This window comes from Lepus europaeus, chromosome 15 (assembly GCF_033115175.1).
Source record: "Lepus europaeus isolate LE1 chromosome 15, mLepTim1.pri, whole genome shotgun sequence".
NCBI classification, from domain to species: domain Eukaryota; kingdom Metazoa; phylum Chordata; class Mammalia; order Lagomorpha; family Leporidae; genus Lepus; species Lepus europaeus.
The window spans coordinates 78,643,598-78,665,874 of record NC_084841.1 but is presented as its reverse complement, the minus strand read 5'-3'; the positions used below and the strand labels follow the sequence as shown (position 1 = coordinate 78,665,874).

Genomic DNA, 22,277 nt, shown 5'->3' with positions numbered 1-22,277 from the left:
GGCACCACCCCAGACCTACCACATTTCACTTAGCAAACCTCATTGTTGACCCCATCACCCATAAGCCTCTGTCCAATAGTAGTTACAGATCTTTTAGCTGCAGTGAATGCTGATTTCAAATGAGAAGGCCTATCAATAAGCAATGAAAACTGCAAAAAATGACAAGATCGGCTGAAATCTCTTAAGAATGTATCTTGGATTAGATACACACTAAGCCTGACCTGCAACTCGTTTTTAAAAACAAATCGATTTATTTGAAAGAGTGACGGAGAGACAGAACATCCATCCACTGGTTAATTCGCCAAATGGTCACAGTGGCTAGGGCTGATCCAGACCAAAGGCAGGAGCCCAGAACTCCATACCGGTATCCCACATAGGTGGCAGGGGCCCAAGTACTCATCTCATGCTGCCTTCCAAGGCACATTAGCAGGGAGCTTAATTGGAAGCAGAGCAGCCAAGACTTGAACCAGCACTCTGACATGGGATGCCAGCATCATAAGTGGTGGCCTAAACTGCTGTGCCACACCACTGGCCACAGACCCCCAACTCTTACAAATAAGTTCTATATATGATACAGTAGCATATGCTATATTAGGGTTCTAAGTACATATTCTCACATCCCACCCCATATACTTTTAAGATTGTGCTGAATTTAAGCAAGGTTTGTGCGCTCCAGGGAATAGTGAGATTCAGCATAAAGCACCCAGGGAGTGGTGTGAGCCTAGGGGAAGTGTGCGTATTCTGTAATTTTAGACCCAGAGGAAGAAATAGTAGTGGCCTTTCACGATAGAAAATTCTGCTTAGTAGCCTGGCACCCCAGGCTCTTGCCTAGGCTGTTTAGTGGAGACCATCCAACCCTGATTCCATGACTTCATTCCTCCATGCCAGCTTGAATATCTATGGAAATGCAGATCCAATTTCATTACTTTAACTTCTTTTGAACACTTGCACACTATGCCAGAACACTTGAGACCTCATGTGGCAGTCAGTGCTTGCTGAAAGCAGCCAGGAAGCTAGAATAATAATGTCATGTTGCACATTTACATACTGACTCTCATTTCAGAGTCGTCTAAGGCACTTTCCACTGTGAACACTTGGCCAGGACTGGCATCTTGCCATCTCAGAAAGGAAGGGTACACGAGTGGCAGGTGTGCGTACATTCTCCAAGGACAACAGGGTGCACTGGGACCAAGGACAGGAGACCAGTTTTACAACTTGATCTTTTGTATGTATATCATTTACTTAGAGTATTCATTTTAAATCTAACTGCCATGGGAGAAATTATCTACATCATTCATCTTGCTTATTCCAAAATGCACTGTCAAACAGTGAGGTCAGTGAGACACATGAAGCTCTGTCAGCGTAGGCAACAATGAGCTACTCTCAAAGTTCCCTGTTTTCAAGTCACCCTTCACTTGCTGTGACAGACCTGGGGGCAGCAGTGTCTTACTTTTCTCAATTTCAAGTAATAAAGTAAAATGCAGTAATTTCACTTACATAGTAGTATACTTGAGAATACAGTGATTAACCAGTGGCTTCAGTTCCTTCCTTAAAAAACTACAGAGTTGGTCTTTCCTAGTAATATGCATAGTGCTTAGTGTTCTCATCTCTCCAGTGCTAAATTCATTTAATGTTTATGAAGTAAAATGTTCTTGCATTTTTCTGTCTACAGAGTAAATCAAACTACTGAAGCTTGCTGGTTGTATAGTGAAAGCCCATTGAGAATAATGCCTTTCCAGTTCAAAATGATGTGAAAAATATTTCTTTCACAATAACAATAAAATATGTAAAGTAGTTAGGCATAACTTTAACAAGGAAATGTACAAAATCTAAATGAATATAGAAACACCGTGTTTGTATACTGCAATACTAAATATTAAAATACCTTTTTTTCATTGAATGTGTAGATTTAATGCAATTTCAACCAACCCTAATGTTTGGACTACAGAAGAACAATAAGGATGTGATAAAGTGTTTCTAAAGATCATTGGGAAAAATAAATACTGCCAAGAAATTTTTGCAAAAGAGGAATAATGAGCTAATGAGCATTGAAAAGAGACACTGGATTTATGATGAGACATCATAATAATGAAAGAAGTTAGCCAGTTGGGGAACATTTGGTTAAAGCCTTCCTCGGAGTGGATGTTCGGTACAATGGTTATGATACTGTTGTGAGGATGTCTCCATCCTGTATGGGAGTCCCAGCTCTGGTTCTGATTCTACTTGCCTGCTAATGTGTACCCTGGGAAGCAGCAAACCATGTCTCAAGTGCTGGGATCCCTGCCACCCACATGGGAGACGCGGACTGGGTGCTGGGCTCCGGGCTTCAGCCTACCCAACCCTGGTCATTGTGGGCATTTCTCTGTTTCTCTGCTTTTCAAATAAGTTTAAGAATAGTAAAAATCCTTCCTTGGACTTAAAACAACTTGAGATAGGACAAGTCTACCTCAATATCTGCCTCAACAGATGGTCCACATACATTCTAAGTTAATTTTTAAAAGCTAAAAATGCAGGGGTCACTGTGTACTTACTCCTCATGTAGGATCTCTGTCCTTAATGTGTTGTTCAATGTGAATTAATGCTATAACTAGTACTCAAACAGTATTTTACACTTTATGTTCTATGTGGGTGCAAACTGATGAAATCTTTACTTAATATATACTATATCAATCTTCTGTATATAAAGATAATTGAAAATGAATCTTGATGTGAGTGGAATGGGAGCGGGAGATGGGAGGGGTGCAGGTGGGGGGGAAGTTATGGGGGGGAAGCCATTGTAATCCATAAACTGTACTTTGGAAATTTATATTTATTAAATAAAAGTTTTTTAAAAAGCTAAAAATGAATTATAAACAGACTAAACAAGTGAGTTATTTGCTGACCTTGGAATAGGAAAGATAAAAGCAGTAAAAGAAATCACAAAGGAAGTAATTGCTAGCAACAGTTAAATAAAATTAAAACATGTCCCACGTAAAAGGTTAAGTGGAATAAAACTGCAACATATGTGACATTATGGGATGGTAATTCCAGTATGTCCAAGCAAGCATCTGAAAAAAATGCAGTTTTGTTTATAATAACAGTTATTAACATGTCAGATGGTATTAACTTGGCACATATAATTGGCAGACTATGTTGAATTATAACAAAAGTGCTTATGAACTAGCACAGGCATTTTCACAGTGTTAAGACATTACTTGGGTCACCTGCATCCTTTTTTTATTAAGATTTATTTATTTGAAAGGCAGTGTTAAAGGCACTGGGGTGGGGTCTTCCATAAACTGGGTCACTCCCCAAATGGCCGCAGCAGCTGGAGATGAGCCGATCCGAAACCAGGAGCCTGGCGCTGCTTCCCACTTTCCCACACAGGTGCAGGGGCCCAAGGACTTGGGCCAGCTTCTGCTACATTCCCAGGCACATTAGCAGGAAGCTGGATCAGAAGTGGAGCAACTGAGACTCAAACCTGTGGCCATATAGGATGCTGACACAGAAGGCAGCATTTTTACACATTGGCCCCTCCTACATCCCTTATTGTAGTGCCTTATTGTAGTTCCACATCCACTTCCTATTCCAGTTCCTGCTATTGCATACCCTAGGTGATACCAGTTGATGGTTCAAGTACTTGAGTCTCTGCCACCATATGGGAGACCTGAATTGAGTTCTAGATTCCTGGCTTCAGTCTAGCCCACCCCTGGCAGTTGCCAACTCTTGGGGTGTGAACCAGTGGGTGGAAGATTGTCTCTCTTTTCAACTAAATTTAAAAAAAGTGTTTAAAAACATTTAAATTATGACCTAACATAATTTTTAGGAAGAAAATGATACACTGTATACTCATAACTCATTTTTAAATGACTGTCGGGGGGAAAGATGAAGAGAATGTGTTAGAATACTTGGGCAATTAACATATAACATTCAAATTCTTGTACCTAATATGATGTTTTTTGCTTCTCTGCTCTAAATATTTCCCTGTTTTTCTCCAATTATTAAAGGAAGATGGGTAGGAGAAATAAACTATTGCAAGCATGGATTTACTGTAATTTTAAATTACTAATTTTTAAAAATTTTTCTAAGCTATCATAAATAATGACTTTTGGAAAATAGCAAAATATAAAGACACACATTAAGCACCGAGCAGTATTTTTCACATAGCTCAGTCATTCCCCTCCCACAGCATCAAATCAGGCCTCTTGATCCACAGGTTCCCTCCACATCCATGGAATATTCAGGAATGTAACTTTCATCTGTACTGAACATGTTCAGGTTTTTTCTTGCCATTGTTTCCTAAACAATACAGTATAGCAACTATTTTTGTAGCTTTTACACTGTATTCATACTGTAAGTAATCTAGAGTTTATGATTTAGAGTACTGGAGATATGCATAGGTTACATACGAATGTTAAACAATGTTTTATGTATGAGGTTTGAGCATCCACAGACTTTGTAGGGAGTCCTGCAACCAATCCCCTGCAGATAGCGAGGGATGACGTGTAACTAACTTCTCTTCAGTGTACAGAAGAGGACCCAGCGGCTCAGGGGAACAAGACAGAGCTAGCGCTGGGACTAAGACTGGCCAATGCCAGAGCCTGTACTATCTATAATATACCATGTGACCTTCTGTTCTCTCCAGTAAGGTTTCAGGTCTCACCTAGGATCTCTGCGAAATAAACAAGACTAGAAAATGTTCAGAAATTTGTATTACAGACAAATAGCCTTGAGGCCAAACTCTTCAGTAAGAAAATGAAATCCAGGGGGCAGCCATGTGGTGCAGAAGTTAAGACACCACTTGGAACCCCTGTATCCCATATGGGAGTGTCTGGGTTGGGGTCCTGGCCTTGCTCCTGATTCTAACTTTGTGCTCACGCACACCCTCTGCAACCAACATGAGAGGCCCTGATTGAGTGCCAGGCTCCTGGCTTCAGTGTGGCCCAGCCCCAAATGTTGCAGGCATGTAGGGAGTGAGCCAATGGATGGAGGTCTCTGTCTCTCCACCTTTCAAATAAAAATTTTAAGCTACAGAAAATGATATCTGGAACTATATTCTAAGATGAAAAGTGAAATATGTTAAAAAGCACCAAATGTAAATAAATAATATACTGTGCAAAAATTACATGTGGGACATTCATTAATACGATGCCATTTAAGACACCACAAAGACAATTTGTAGTAGATCCTTTGACATCCAAGTGCTGATAATAATTATTTCTTACAAATGTGCTCTTTTAATTTTCTTTGTTTCTCTTCCACTCCCAGCCCACTGCCACTCCCCCCAACCCAGGCCACCAAAAGTCACAATGAGTTGGTCTATAATGTTGGCAACATTTTGAAAAACAACTATTTTGGGGTAGAACTTTTATTTAAAATCTCTTATCAAATTCTATATTCCTCCACTGAGCTCTCTAAGCAATGAAGTAATTACTCTTTATATACAGTATATGACCCAAAACTGCAGTGGGTAATGGAATTGCTCTGTGTTCTATTCCAGTCTTTCACACTTTTTTCACTAATGTTCAATACTTTATTAGTACAGAATAAATTGGTACATTTCTTTTATTATCGTTTTTGCTTTCCTTTATAAACCAGCTTGGAGGAAAGAAATATCATAGGGTAGTTAATCATCCAAAAGCTTGGTAGTGACACTTTAAAAAAAAAAAAAAGCTTTATTAAGATTTCTTTTGAAGATGTTAAATCCATAAAAATAGCTGTAACTATAAATCTGAGAACTTGTGAGATTTATATTGTACAACTACTTCTAAAAATCATTCTACCAATTTAAAAAAAATAGAGTCCACAATGCATCCACAAAGGTAAAATTTACTGTCATTGTCTAATATTTGGCCATTTTCCTATCGCACATCACAACAAAGTTCACTACTTCTTTGCTTAGAGATCTTTGGGAAAATCCAAAAACCTACAGAATTAATAGGTAGTACCTTACCTATCTAGAGAACCCTGATCATTGACTCACAAGCCAAAATAACAGATGCCCTCCCTCACAGATTCTGTTCTGAACGGGGACAGGGAGCCAAAGTGATAGGCATCAGGGGAGTGTATTCTGGGACTGGTTCCTCACGCCGAGCTGCATCCTGCCTCAGCCATTACTGCATGGAAGGGCCCTGCCAAAGTGGTCATTGTCAACAATGCTGGCATCTTAGGAACTGAGTCTGTGGAACACCTGTGCTTTTGTTGTTGTTGTTAGGAACACTAACTATTTTTTAACTGACACATAAAAATTACACATGCTTATGGGATCCCATGTGATGGCTTCATACATGACACACACATTGTGTATTGTCTGAAGCAGGATAAACATCTGTCTCCTCAAATGTTTAGTATTTCTTTGTGGAGAAAATTTATAAAATCCTTTCTTCAAACTTTTTTCTTTTTTAGGAAAATTTATGGTACAGCGGCATTATCTGTACTCACCCTACTGTGCAAGAAGACACCAGAACTTGTTTCTCCTATCTAACTACCACTGCATGCACATTAATCAACCTTTCCCCATCCCGTTCTCACTCCTACACTGCCCAGCCTCTGGTAACCCCCACTATACTCCATGCAATCAACATTTTTAGATTGCACGTATGAGTGAGATCATGTGGTTTTTGCTTACTTCATTTAACATGATAACCTCTAATTCCATCCATGATCTTGGCATTGATAAGATTTCATCCTTTTTATGGCTGAATAGTATCCCATTGTATATGAGTGCTGGCTGATCACAGCAGGTGTGGTGAGTTTGTTTGCTCCCAATGTCACTAACATAAAGGCCAACGTTCTTTTCTTTTGTAGGGTAAGAAAGTATCTTAAGAGTGAAGGGAGGAGGGACTATGAAGTGCAATGTGGAGATAATGAACATAAATGGAACTGTGCCAGCAAACCAGGGTGTATGAGCACCTTACTGTTTCCCGGAGGAAGGATTAGGATCTGAGATACCTCCTACCCCAAAGAGATAACCTTGATCCTAGGTTGGCTGCTCCTTTAAAGTCTTGCTATGTAAGACTCTGACTAAACGTGAGTGATTTTTTTACAAGAAAGGTTTATTTTTTATAAAGATTTATTTATTTATTTGAAAGGCATAGTTAAAGAGATAGAGACAGAGAAAAAGGGAGAGATGGGTCTCCCATCTGCTGGTTCACTTCCCAAATGGCCACCAGGGCTAGGGCTGGGCTGGACTGGGAGCCAGGAGCTTCATCTGGGTCTCTCACATGTGTGCAGGGGCCCAAGCACTTGGACCGTCTTCCGCTGCTTTTCCAGGCACATTATCAGGGAGCTGGATCAAAAGTAGAGCAGCTGGTACTCGGGCCTGCACCCACAGGGATGCCAGTGTCCCACGTGGTAGCTTTACTGGCTACACTATAACGCCAGCCCCAAAGGTGAGCGAAATGTTGGATACTTAACTGTACAGCGTCGTTTATCATTGACCATAGCTCCTCTGAACAATTGCAGCCTCACAGAAAGTCTGCAGTTGAGTATGGAATCTGCTTATATTTCCTGAGGTTTGTTTTCTATGCTGAAACTCATAAGGTACAGATTGGATAAAGGTACACAAAGGAGTGATCAAATGTTTTCTCTGTGCCAATGTTCCTTTTTTTTTTTTTCCTTGAGATCTGTAAAATGACCTCTCAGCCCCAAATCTGGAATTATGAGAAATCCTCACAGAGGACAGTGTGGCCACTCAGAGTCCCTTTGTTACTGCACCTTATCTAAGGGTCTCACTCAGTTCTTGCCACATCAAATCTGACCCAGGTACTTGAGCCTGGTTGCCTTGGCTCTGCTCCTAATAACTACCCTTACAAAGTAAACACCCTTCACTGAGACACTGGGAGACGGAGAGATATTTAAGGTTAAGAGGATAAAGGGATCCCATTTAACAAGACAGTATATTTTTCTCTCAGAAAAAGGAAACAGTTCTCTAAAGCAATGATATTTTAGGGTTCAGAGGACTAAAATAATACATGCAAAGTTCCTATCAACAATGCTTCATACAAATGAAGCAAATGGTCTATAATTATTATTAGTGATATTAGCAAAACTGTAATTCTTTAGCAAAAAATGATTTTTACTCCTTTTGGCTTATATTAAAAACAAAATTTTGAAATTTTACATTGAATTTCCAACTATAAGAAACCTCTTAGGCACGTTTGGTTTTGCTCCAAATAATTTAGTACTAATCTGATGTCAGATTCTATTTGCAAAAATGATGGTAGATTCCTTTTTTAAAAGATTTATTTATTTGAGAGTGTAGGAGGGAGAAGGGGGAGGGAGGGAAATAGGGGGCATATGGGGGAAATGAGACAGCAAACAATAGTGCCTTTATCTTCTTATTCACTCCCCAAATGCCCACAACAGCCGGGACTGGGTCAGGCCAAAAGGTGGGTACCTGGAACTCTATGCAGATCTCCCACATGGCTGCCAGGGGCCCTAGTATCTAGGCCATCCTCTGCTGCCTTCCCAGGTGCATTAGCCGGAAGCTAGGGGATCCAGAGCTTAAGAAGAACTTAGATATGGGATACGGGTATCCCAAGCAGTGGTTTCACCGCAGCAGCACCACATGTACCCTACTGGGTTATGGTGTTCCATTACTATCTTCCCCACTTCTGCTGACTTGGCACAGGGCCCGCTGTTTTGTTTTGCATAACGAGCATTTACCTGGTCTTAGGTATTTGCTGTCTCCGTTGCAGCATAGTCTGAGGCTCTTCAGTGCTCATTCTTTAGAATGCAACTTGGAGTAACATTTAGTTGTCCCTTAGGCAGTTGGCTCAGTTTTATCTGTTTGCATACAACTTTAAAGGTGACTGTGAAGTAACAAGAATTTGGAAGAACAACTTGGACTACACAGTGCCGACAACAGGCATGCTTAAGTGGCAGCTGGCAGTCCAGGAGTTACAATGAAAGCCAAGAAGGAAAACAATGGAAAGACAAAGATAGGAGGACAAAGGAGGGAAAAGAAGAAAGAAGAGAGGAGGAGAGGAAAGGCAAAACGGAAGAGGAAAATGGAGTAGATAATCTGCAGAAGGGCTCACTGCACAGAGAATGAGCAGGAGACCGGGGGGAAGCTGGGTAAAGATGAGGAAGGGAAGGAGAACATCTTGGATTAGAAACAAAAATGGCCTAAAACCAAAACGTGCCAACCATGCTCATTTCTAATTAACCAAAAACTATTGCTATTTGCAAAAGGCTGCACAGACAGAAAACACTTTCCATTAAATGTAAAGAAACCTTGTTGAGAGCACTCAGGGATGCAGACGGCGTGTTGTCATGAGAGCGAGCTCCTCCCTGGAGCCAAATATCTTGCTGCTCAGACACCTCATCGTGCAGGGAACTGCAAATCTCCCTGTCCTAAAGACTTCAGAAAACCCCACCTCGCTGTCCAGCTGACGCTTGCAAGCTCTGATAAGATCGGGACTACCTCTCAGTATCAACACCTTCAATTCCACGTCCGTGCCAGCAGGCACAGAGCATCCATTCTACAGATGATCCTATCGGGGGCTTTTGCCCCAGGAGCAGCTCAGCTGTCAGATGCACTCCACCGGTGCACAAGGGCCAGACAGGCTCATCCAAGCCATGCTGAGGCTGTGAGGCCATGGCTCCCAGTGACCAGAGGGGAAAGCGAGCACCAAGGCTGATGTTCATCCATGCCGTTCCAGGTGTTGAGGGAAGAATGTGTACGCCCTCCGGGGTTTGCCTGCCGAGTCAAAGTGAACCGATTTGGGAAAGTACACACATGATTATGGTGGCCTGGGACAATTCACTGCCTCTCCTGAGATCTTATGGCAGGCGGGCGGGAAGGAAAAGGTTAAGTAAGGTTATTTTTTAAAATCTCCTCTGGCTGGACTTAACCATTCTACAGGTTATCAAGGGCTATGGCATAGCCTCTGCCCTCCATAGCTATGTGAAGGTTTGAGGATGTTGTGGTTGGGTGAGATTTCTCTTGCTATTTTTAAAATGTATTCATATATTTGAAGTGCAGAGAAACTGAGAAAGAGGTCTTCTGTTGTCTGGTTCACTCCCCAAATGCCCACGACAGCTAGAATCGGGCCAGGCTGAAGCTGGAAGCAAGAACTTCATCTGAGTCTCCCAAGTGGGTGGCAGGGACCCCAGTACCTGGCCCATCCTCTGCTACCTCCCCAGGTCCACCAGCAGGGAGCTGGGTCACAAGTGGAGTAGGTGGGCCTCAAATCAGACACTCTGACGGGGATGTCGGTGTCCCAAGAGGCAGGCAAGTTATTCTGTGTGTTCAGTCAGTAGTTCAGAGTTGAAGTGAGAATTCCAAAAGTCAATACCGAGTTTGTCTCCTCATCCAAATAGCAAACGCTGGCCTAGGTTTGACTTTTCTCAGTTTCCAATGAAAAAGATGTGCACGTACCTGTTTTCAAAAGCCTCTTTTGAAACTGTTCCCTTCAATTTCTACTGCATGTTTAAATATGGTTGAAGTTCACGTGCAGAGCTAAGTGGGCCCTTGAGAGTTCAGAAGAGGTTGTGGCCATGCTATAATCCCAGATGGCCCCATCTCAATCTCACTGAGAAGACGAGCAGACATCTGACCAACTGGCTCTGATTCACTGCATATAAGGACGTGATTGGAGCAGTCTATCCAACTTTAAAGTGGAAACAAGGGGCCGGTGCTGTGGCACAGCAGGTTACACTGCCACCTGCGGCACTGACACCCTGTATGGGTGCCAGTTCCAAGTCCAGGCTGCTCCAACTTCAATCCAGCTCTCTGTTAATGTGCCTGGGAAAGCCGCAAAAGATGGCCCAAAGTACTTGGGCTCCTGCCACCCATGTGGAAGACCCGGATATAGCTCCTTAGGCCTGGCCCAACCCTGGCTGTTGTGGCCATTTGTGGAGTGAACCAACAAATGGAAGATCGCTCTCTCTCTCTCTAAATATATATATATATATATATATATATATATATACATATATATATTTATATTTATATATAGAAACTCTGCCTTTCAAATAAATAAATAAATCTTAAAAAACAAAAATAGGGGCCAGCGCTGTGGCATAGCGAGTAAAAGCCGCTGCCTACAGTACCGTCATCCCATACGGGTGCCGGTTTGAGTCCTGGCTGCTCCACTTCTGTTTCAGCTTCTTGCTAATGTACCTGGGAAGGCAGCAGAAGATGGCACAAGTCCTTGGGCCCCTGCACATGTGGGAGACCTGGAAGAAGCTCCTGGCCCCTGACTTTGGATCAGTTCAACTCTGGCCGTTGCAGTTATTTGGGGAGTGAACCAGTGGATGGGAGACATTTCTGACTCTGTCCCTACCTCTAAATCTTTAAAAAGAAAATTGGGACTATGTGCTGGTTATGAAATGCAACTAGTTATTCCATTTGGAGCATTAGCTACAAATGTCTGGAAATGCTCCATAATATTAGTCACTAGTACTATTAACAATTTGAAGAAACTAAAAAGGGAAACACTATAAATATATATGTAATATTATAAAACGTTAACTTTTATTAAATCTTGGGGCCAGTGTTGTAATGCATTGTTATGCCTCCATTTGCAACACCTGCATCCCATATGAGCTCCAGTCCTGGCTGTTCCACTTCCAGTACAGCTCCCTACTCATGCACCTGGGAAGACAGCCTCCATGTAGTACCTGGGCCCCTGTGCCTCCATGCAGGAGACCTGGACGGAGTTCCAGGCTTCTGATGTGACCTGGCCCAGCCAGGGTCGCTACGGCCATTTGGGCAATGAACCAGTGGATGGAAGATCACTCTGACTCTCCCTCTCTCTCTGTAACTCTGCCTTTCAAATAAATAAACCTTACCATTTTATTAAATCTTAAAAAAAAAGGACACCTTGAAAAAGAAAGCATCTTCAGGAGGGAAGGATTTTCTCTAGTTATGAGGTCTCAGGAGTATTAACATAGAGTTGTATAACTTCTTTGTCATAGGTATCACCGGATATGAGCCTGATCGTCTTGATGTGTGTGACAGATAATAATTTCTCAGTCCCCACATAAGGAAACTGTACACCAGCTGCCTAGAGTCTCACCCTGAACTTCCACCTCCATCTGTGCTGTCTCCTTTGGTACCTCAGCTGAACTGACAACTGGCTTCCAAGCAGAAATGTCACCACTCTCCTGTACCCCTGACCCACGGAAAGTCGCCTGTCTTCTGTAGGCCACTGGGCATCTCACGCCAGACACACGCCTTTTATTCTGCCATTGTATCTATCAGTTCTTCTGCAAGAACCACTGCCCACTCAAATCTGTGATTGGTTCTTCAACACAGCTGATTCAGGGCCAGGATGATTTTCTCATAAACAGCACAAGCTCTGTCGCCAAACTGCTGACCAGTGCAGCTGTTCATCCAAGAAAGACTCCTTTTATTGATTGATTGATGTTTATCATTTCTTATTTGAAAGACAGAGATACAGATAGAGACAGGCAGAGTTCTCCTTTCTACTGGTTCACAACCCAAATACCTGAAGTAGCCAGGGTTTGGGCCATGCTAAACCTAGGAGCCCAGAACCCAATCCATGTCTCCCTTGTGAGTGGCAGGGACCGAAGTCCTAGAGCCATCACCTGCCACCTCACAGGGTGTGCGTGAGCAGGAAGCTGGAAGGGGGAACAGAGCCAGGGCTCAGACCCAGGCCTCCAACATGAGATACAGGCATCCCAAACGGCAGCTTAACATTTGTGCCGGACACCTATCCCAGTTCCTTTTATTATAGACACAAAAAGACACATAAAATCTTCAGGACCCGGGACGATTTTTCTTAAACTTGTTATGAAAATAATCATTTACCTTTTACAGGACTTTAAGGCTTATAAAGCATTTTTAATTTACCTTTCCCATGTGAGATGGGCAGGACCAGGTGGTCCTCCCATTTTACAAACCTGAAGCAGCTCTTGTTATTAGTCGCAAGGATTTCCTAAGACTACAACCCACGCCCCATGATTGAAATCAGGATTCTTTGAGGTCACGGTGAAAAGCCATCAAGTCACAGATGGTATGTTTTTCACTGCATTGTTTCAGATATTCAGACTTGGCTCTTGCCGAAAGCTAACCTTGAGCTATAATCAAATTGTGTGAGAAAAGTATCCCATTAGCATTAGAAAAACAATGCTCTTTGTGACATCTCCAGAACCAAGTGAGGATTATTCTGTGAAATCCGGAGGCTATTTTTCTTTACAAATATTTTACAAGACAAACTTGTACCTTTCTTTAAAAAAAAAAAAAAAGCACATCTGTTGTAAATTACTGCCTTACAGAAAGAGAATCACCATCCCTTCTCTCCATCTGAGCTTAAAAGAGATTTGTTGACATATTCTAAGGCCAGCATAGACAAAACAGCACAGGAAGGAGGAGGCGGTGAGCAGGATCAGGCTTTGGCTCTGCCTAAACGAATTCCACATGCCCTAGGAACCATTAGCTGTTTTTTATTTCCTGCTCTCAAGATCTGTAGCGAAAATAATCTGGGGTAGAGAAACACTGCACTTCCCCCTCCCCAAGATGCTGTGTTAGCAAACAGAACATAGCAGCCACCTTCAGCAACCCACGGTCTTCAATAATCCATTTCTCAAACACTACTGGTATTTCCTTTCCGAACAAAGATGGACTGGGACTGGAATCAATTTCATCATTCGGATGGTTACAATTGCCAAGTTTCTGGAAATAATTGCTGTTTAAATACCAGATAATATTTTTATACGAAGCCATCAACAGTTTTACTGCTATTTAATTTCCATGATGTGTTTGTTTGCTGTTAAAGTGTTTGGTGTTCCCCGAGTGTGATGTTCGGGGGTAGGGAGAAGTCTTAAGAACAAATGGGATGTCCAAGGGGAGCCAATGACCTGACCTGCAGCTGCCAAACAAGGGGAATGAGCCTTAGGACATAATGATTTACTCCAGCATTTTGGGGTTCTCTCCCTCCATGTCTCTATGTATCACAGATTAATATCAACCATCGCTTTCAGACTCGGCTTACCATGAGGACCCCAGAACAGGCGTGTGAACCCTGGGCTGTCCTCAGAGCTAACAGAGCTCTTCAATGAAATTCGACGAAGCAGAGGCAATGTCAGCACGGATAAAGCGCCCAGCAAACGTGGAGGGGATCAGGCCCTCTTCCTCTATTGATACCACATGGAGGACATACCTGAGCTACAACTTAGTGCTCTGTGGGATGCTGCTGACACATGGGGAGGCCTCCCCTAAGCCCCTGCCCTGCTGCAGACAAAATCGCTGCAACCGGCTCACTCTGAGGTCCACCTGGAAGAAAATGCCAAAGGCCGGTTTTGTGCAGCCGATGGCCACGTTGCCATGAGCTTGCTTGTGTGGAGCATGGTCCGGCTTTCCATGGCTTGGGGAGGAGACACAGGCAAGGAAAAGAAGGGAATCGGTTTGAAAAATTTGAAATCTCACTCTGGGGATGGCGAATGCCTTGGCAACATGAAATCAGTCATTAGAAATGGTTTTTGCATCTGCATTGAACATGAAAACGGAAGTGCGTAGATCCAAATTACGGTGAACTTTCCTGGGCTTGTCCTGATCACACTGGTGGAGGCCATGGGCTCTGGCCCTGCATGTCTGAGGCCACCCAGCCTGCACCGGATCCAGAACTTGACCAGGCATCAGGTGATTTAAATGTGCTTCATTTTGCTGGCACGGTGGCAGCAAACCAGATTGCCCTGGCTCTTCAGAGAAACATCCCTCCACTCTGTGCTTGGCATGGGTCTTTTACCCTAGCCCTTTGATGCCAAAGACTTCAGCATCAAATGAGAAGGACCAATTGTTTTCAAGGAAGTAGATCAACACTCCAAGTTCTGGATCACCATCAATATTAGTAACACTAGCTGAAGAAACACATACATGCACATACTCATCTATACACATTGTGGGAGAAGTTGGCCAACACAAAATCAAGTACCCGTATTTAAAATGGAAGATAAAAACATCTAAAAAGCACCAAATTGGGGACTGGTGCTGTGGCACAGCAGGTTGAGCCATCACCTGCAATGCCAGCATCCCATATGGGCACCAGTTTGCTCCACTTCTGATCCAGCTCCCTACTAATGTGCCTGGGAGAGCAGTGGAAGATGGCCCAAGTGCCTGGGCTCCCATCATCCATAGGCAAGACCCAGATGGAGTTTCTGGCTCCTGGTTTGGCCTGGCCCAGCCCCAACCACTGTGGCCATTTGGGGAGTAAACCAGTGGGTGGAAGATCTCTGACTCTTTCAAGTAAATAAATCTAAAAAGAAGAAGAAGAAAAAAAAGAGCAGCTGAGAAATAGTGCCACTCAAAGTGGGAGTGATTTTCCAATTCTTCTAGAAAGACAAAAATATTTTTGGTATAATTTCTTGCACAGCCTAATAAATTACTATAAAAAGGATCTTCAAAATGTTCCTGGAAAAGGCATATTATGAAAAAAATGTATGCTGGAATTTCAAAAATTTTTGCACCAAAACAAATTTATCTTTTAATTTCATTTTTCTGCAAACTTTTTGAAGTGTCATTGTATATGTAGAGAATTTAGGGTTGTTCTGAGTCTAATATGATTAATTATTCCTAAATTTGTAGTGCTTCGCTTAACTGCTGCCTGGAATATAATAAATTCTCAAAATTTATTGATTACCATTATTATTACTGTTGCTAATGTAACTCTCATTAAGTGCTGGAAGATAGATTTCGATAAACACTGACTTTTCCTACCTGACTGTGGATGTGTCTATGATGAGAGACACAAACGTTTAAACGCCTCTGTTTAGGAACGCTCCTTGCTGGTAAGCACGGAAGTTAGAACAATCTGCTCTTCCTCAAACACACTGCGCAGAGTTGATAGAAATTATTTGGAACCTTCTGCTTTGTGTGACTTTTTGGCACATCTACCAGTATTATGAATTAGATACTTCATCTGAGCCAAACTGCTGCTATGCAGAAACACAAACAGAAATAGCATTCTCCAGACAGATAGCTGGGGAAAACAAAGACAATGTCATAAGTGAGCATTAAACATTTTTATTATTCTTTTTATTAGTCTACATGCTAAAATTCTCCTAATTTCTGCGCTCTTGGTTTTTGTCTGATAATTCTTGTAAATGCTTTCATGGAATAAATAGGCATTTATTCTTTTAAATTGGCAGAGATAACAAGCAAAATTCAATTAAAAATGTGAAATCAATGATACCAGGTAGCATCGCTGCTGTAAGGTCATTTTGTGGAAAAGCCACTACTAACAGACTTTTTAGTTCCACAAAAATTTTGTCAAACTCATCTAGTTAAGACGCTGTAGACTGAAGGGCTGTGTCTACTACCCCCCCCCACCCCCATTCGTATGTTGAAACCCAATCCTAAACTCCTCTATTTGGAGGTAGGGACTTTGGGCAGTGATTAGGTGATAAGAATGGAGAACCCATGAATGAGATTAGTATCTTTGTAAGGGAGACTCCAGACCTTCCACCTTGTGAGGACACAGCGAGGAGAAGATGCCCATCTAAGAGCAGGAAGAGGGCCCTCACCAGACCCTGCACCTGCTGGTGCTCTGATCTGAGACTTCCCAGTTGTGAGAAAGGACATTTGTGCTGCATAGAAACCGCCCAGGAGATGGTATTCTGTTCCAGCAGCCCCGACACTTCAAAATTAGTCAAATTATCCAGGTATGGTTTATAAAATTGTTTCTATATATGTTACAATTTTAAGACTATAATGTTTAAAGCTGAATTTCGCATAATTACTTATCAAGTAATTTCATCTATTCCCAATATGACAAATGTGCTCATTCTCATCTACTCTATTATTTTAAGTGAGCTAGTTGTGTAGAGTGTTAAAAGTTATATGGAACCCACACTGGAAAATCATTTCGTGAAATTAGTATTTCAAAAAAAAATTTTAATGCAATTGAAGTCTGAGAGCAAGGAAGAGCAGAGAATTTTCCATTAAAGGTCCTGCTTTAGCTTATTTGCAGGAATTATATGAGTGGTGAGGAATTTCTCAGGGCTGGAAAGTGGACATCAAAAGGTTTGTGGCTTTAGGCAAACATCCAAAACCCATACTAATGTAATAATTTCTCCAGCGTCCTCAGGCACAGCAATGCGATCGATAGAGGATTTCCATCTTCTTCCTTAGAACAGAAATCTAGAGGTCACAGAGCAGCTGTGGTTGTATGCACCCTGCGTCAGCACACTGCAGGTGCTAATTGCTGGAGTCTTGGGATGGTCACACATTCCCCAGCAAGATTCCCCTCCCACATCAATAAAACAGGAGGAGCCGTATCCTAAAGGAACATTTGCAAGATGAAGTCAAATGTTTGGTTAGAAAACAGTCCCTTCCATGCTTCTAAAACCACTTTTTAGTTCTTTATTCACACCCAAGACTCAGCGACGGAACCCTGAGCAGTGGAAAGGGCAGAAGGCATCCTGAGAGCTGTCCATCTACCAGGGACCGTGCCAAACCTTTCCCTTGCCTTAACATCACACTCCCCAAGCAACCTGCAGACACCACACGCTTAGCCCCACTCTGCACTTGCAGAAATATCATCTCAGAATTGTCACAGTGTCTTCATGGCTGGCTGAGGACCAGAGCCTAGATCTGCGTGTGGTCAAAAACACGGAACAAACAAAAATGCAATCTCCCTGTTTAAAGAACTCTGTTCAGTCACAAACTTCAATCCTAGTTCTGTGATCCCACGTACATATGGAGTGATAGCATCATTAACATCCGAAGTATCCCCTGGTGTACCGCCGAGACGCACTGAACATCCCAGCTGCTGCTCACACCCCCCTCGCCTCCTTTCTAGAATCTCTGAGTGCTGCAGATCAAATGCACACACTTACTGGTCCTCGTTAGGATGGCTGTGCGCTCCTTATAGACAGACCCCGCAGGAGAAGTCTGAGTTTTTCTCAGAATGCAGACTTAAAACCCTCCCGTATTTCTTGCTAACCATAAAATAGGAAGGTCATTGTGAAAAACTTGTAAAAAAAATAAAGATAAGCATAGAGGAAAAGAAAAGTCTATAATGAATATTATCACTTTAGGGTCTGTTTTCTACTTGACAGCCTTTCTGTAATTGTTAATCATGTGATTACTATGTGGCAAAACACAATGGCAGACAACTGTGAATTCAAGGAAAGAAAAAGTCCAGCTTGATCTGGAATACCCTGGTGTTAAACTTAGAAATTTGCTGCATTCTACAAAGGGGATATGTAGTATACACTTATGCACACATTTCTTGCTTTTTAATTCCCAAATGCTGAACATTTTATTTAATTTCCCCATTGGGCCAATGTAACTAATAATGCAAAGAACATTTCTGTTCATGTCTTTGCTACATCTTTTATAATATCCTCAAGTCAAAGACCTAGAACTTTGAGACACAGGATTAAAGGATATATGTATTTTAAAATATTTTTTTAATTAAAGATTTTAAAAATAGATAATACATGTTCAAATTAGAATGGAAAAGCCTTCCTCTAAGCTCCCTTATTTTTTTCTCTTCTTGGATACAATCAATGTCACCAATTGCTTATGTATTGTTTCAGGGATTATTCTATACAGTCTAGCAAATACAAAAGTGCATCAGTGTGTATATGTGTGTGTGTTGCTCTTTTATTTTTCTTAAGGCACAAATTGTCAGACATTATAAATACAGTCATGACCCTCTTTTCCTACTTAGCCATGATCTTAGAGCTTATTCTCTATCAGTATTAAAAAGCACCTTCATTCTCACAGCTACATAATGGTCCATAGTATTGATGTACCATCCTTATCTGTTTTCCTTTTATGTTTAGCTTCTTTAGTAATTTTTTTTTTGCTATTACAAAAAAAAGTAGGAGCAAAGAACACCTGTGTGTGGGGTAATTCACACATGTGTGAGTGAATCTGTAGGATAAACTTCTAGAAATGGAATCGTTTGGCCAAAGGATTTGTGTTTTTGTACTCTGGGTTCCTCCTGCCAAAATGCTTTCCAAAGTAGATTGTACAGTTTCCACTCCCACCGGGAAGACACAATGCATCCAGTTCCCTGCCAGGCCACATCACACGTGTGCTTCCTCCCTTCCAGGTATTTCCAGGAATGCCTGGCGACCTAGACTCGCAGCCATGGGGGCTCCATAAGGCTCAGTTTCTATACTTTTAGCGGAATTTTTCCACATTGTGTTTTGAATTAAGTGATACTCATTTTGATGAACAGGGCTGAATGCATAATATGTAACTAGACAAGAGGATAGTTTCACTCTGGTTTTAGATACGGCCAAAGCAAAACTTTATAGAACAGGAAGTTCATGAAAAATTCCCAACTGCTGATAGACAGAATTTTTTTTTGTTAAGTGACAATTTCCATGAAAATCATAACCCTGCAAGAGATTTTTTATATCATTTGAATATAATATCTAACCCCATAAATATGTTTGAATAAACCTATTTTATTGTTGTGGGTGGACTTCCAAGCAGGAAAATCCAACACAGCAGTAGAGACGGGCAGGACAGCATTTAGAGAAGTGTACACGCTACAGAGCTACCGAAGCTGGGGCTACAGCACCCCAGAGCTACAGCACCCCAAAGCTAGATGGATCTTGGTTTCAACTTGCACCTGGGTGTGGATCTTGCTCATTCTGTGTCCTCTCATACTTTACTTATTCCACCTGAACTTCAGCTTCCTTATCATAAAATATGATTAGTAGTACTTGATGTCTCGATACATGGTCATCATAGCGACCACTATCCCTTGTAATATCACTGTCAGATGGCAGCACAGTACCAAGGGCAACTAATTACCTCATCCTAAGACTCAGTCCCGTGTTTCTATAGCGAAAAATAACCAAGACAAATGCTTAACCTGAGAATTCTGCAAAACCCAACTCATAAGCTTGAATTCTTCTGGAAGAATTAATACCAAAGCGACAGGCATCTGAATAGAACACACACACAGGCACACACCCTTGTAGGCACGCCTATTGTAAATGAAAGACTTGAAGAAACAAAGCACACAGGAAAATATTTCCGTGAGTCTCCCGAGTTATTTCCAGAAGGGAGCAGAGATAGGCTTTGATTGCATGATTGGCAAAAAGATACCAGGAAGCTGGGCCTGTTTTCCTGCAGAAAGGATAACACATTTGATTTTTGATGAGCAGAGGAGCACATTAACTCACGGAGGGTCTGCTCGGTGCATGGGACGTTTCCAGGCACTGGGATGGAGTGCTAAGCGAGTAACACCCTTTCATGGCTTTGTGGTAGGAGAGGGGTATGGCCAAGTCAAGTCCTTATCTAAGCTATTAGAGCTAACAGCTGGGTATAAGAAATAGGCTCTAAGTAGAGGCAGTAAGCTCAGATATAAGAGTGTAGTACAATTTCCAAATCTCTGGGCCCCCAAATAATTTGAAGTCATTTATTACCTAGGACATGGGGGTACTTCCAAAAATTCATGGACAAATGGAACTAAAAGTTTATCTGGGTGCAAAAAAATTAAAATCCATAAATTTTTTCATAATATGAATTTCCAAGAAATTTTTTGATGGTCCCCTAATCTTTTTTACTTTTTTAAGACTAAACCAGGATGTTTCCTGAAAAAGTACAGGACAGGAAAAACTGGAAAGAGGAGTCCTGTAGAAGTTTTATTTAGATAGCTCCAATTTTGTGTACAGGTTTGTTGAAATAACTACCACTGAGTAATATTTAATTTCCTTGATTAGTAAGTAGTTATGTAAGTTGTCAAATTATACTTCACTAACAGGAAACTCTACTTTGATTTCATTAGAACTTGAATTCTCAAAATTAGGGAAACCCCCATCACCCATTGTAGAGTGGCAAGGGGTTTCAAGCCACGAATAATGCACGTTCACCCCCTAGTGGCACTTGTGGCAAACTGCAAGTACATTACACAACCCAGCGTGTTCTGTTCATTTAAGTCCTGGATAACATCAGAAACTCTATGTATAAGTCCCATTTTTTAGGTCATTCAGGATGTTTTAGCCACTAGAAATTTAGAAGAATAACTTCTTTTATTCCTTCTCAGTTTCTACTGAATTATCTCATCAGCAAACCTGCACTTATCCTGGCATTGTGCTGCTTCCTGAATTTTATCATTCTTCTGCTTAAAAAAAAAAAGTAATAAATTTGTTTGCAACAGATCCAGTAGGAACACCTAGGTTTAATGCAAAAAAGTGCACAACTCTGACCTTGCTCAACAAGCTAAACTGCAAGAAGTTCAAGGGTGTCCATTTGGGATACACACCCTACTTCCTAGACTGTCTCCACACGCAATGCCCCACCTGAAGCATCCTTCTCCACCTGGGAAATTCTCACCCATTTTGGAAGACTTAGCTCAAAGCCCTTTGCCTGCCAGAAGCCCTCTCTGATGACTGCTGCTGATCGGTCTCTGAACCCTGAGGATGAGTGATGACTGTCTGCAGCCCAAGACGCACCCCTGACTTCTCGTTGATGCTGCCATTAATGTCCCTCGTGTCTGTGAACTAGCAGATGGTTTCTTTCAAGATGTAGGAAACACCTTGAGGACAGCGATTGTTCTGGTGTGCTTTTAAATACCCCCTCTCTACCATACCCCGCTCGGGGATGAACACGAATCTCGATGAATACTTGAGGGTGGCATCCATCGATCCCTCCTGGCATTTCATGATTCTGCTCTTTGGCCTGCAGCTGTCTCCCAGGTGTGGCTTTGGGCCATCCTGTCATCTTTCCCTAGCCACAACCCACTTGCTCTGTTCAACCACAGCAGCAGCTTCTTGTCACTCTATCTGCCTATTCAGTGAGGAGGACGAGGGGCATGTTTGCAAGTCATTTAAGCCAAGTGAAAAATTCTTCTTTGATTACATGGGTACCCAGGGTGAAATGTGGAGTTAAAGTTTGGCAAGGATTTGTCTCACTGATTCATTTCACTTTGTCTCTGCAGGCCGGTGGTTAAACTGATGGATACCTTCCAAAGGTCACTATCCATCTTCAAAATACATCAATCCTAAGTGGGAAATCTTCTACCTTTGAAGAGAGAAACTTTTACTGTTTCACAAACACATTAGACAAGAATGTGGTTTGATCAACAGAGCATAGGATTCATGAAATCCACATCTATTCCCCTGACATCACCTGTAGCAGCCGGCGCCCTTCTGGTTCTGATTAAAGCTACTGCAACAACTGGTGGATCTAGGGGGGGTACTTAATTCTTAAATTAATTTAAATATATCCTGGAATAACAAAAGGTATTGAACTTCCCCAGAGGAGCCCTTAATGGCATGACATTCTAATAGGAATCTTCATAACGGATAATCCACAGAGCACACTCAGCCCCTTGGTAGCTCAAACCTCAATTTTAAGTCTG

At 41.9% G+C, this 22,277-nt stretch overlaps 1 protein-coding gene across 4 annotated transcripts in view; it reads right to left on the bottom strand.

Moving 5' to 3' along the window:
* MCTP1 (multiple C2 and transmembrane domain containing 1) overlaps positions 1-22,277 on the bottom strand; it is a 614,838-nt gene that overhangs the window by 9,680 nt on the left and 582,881 nt on the right. The gene's annotated exons all lie outside the window — the stretch shown is intronic.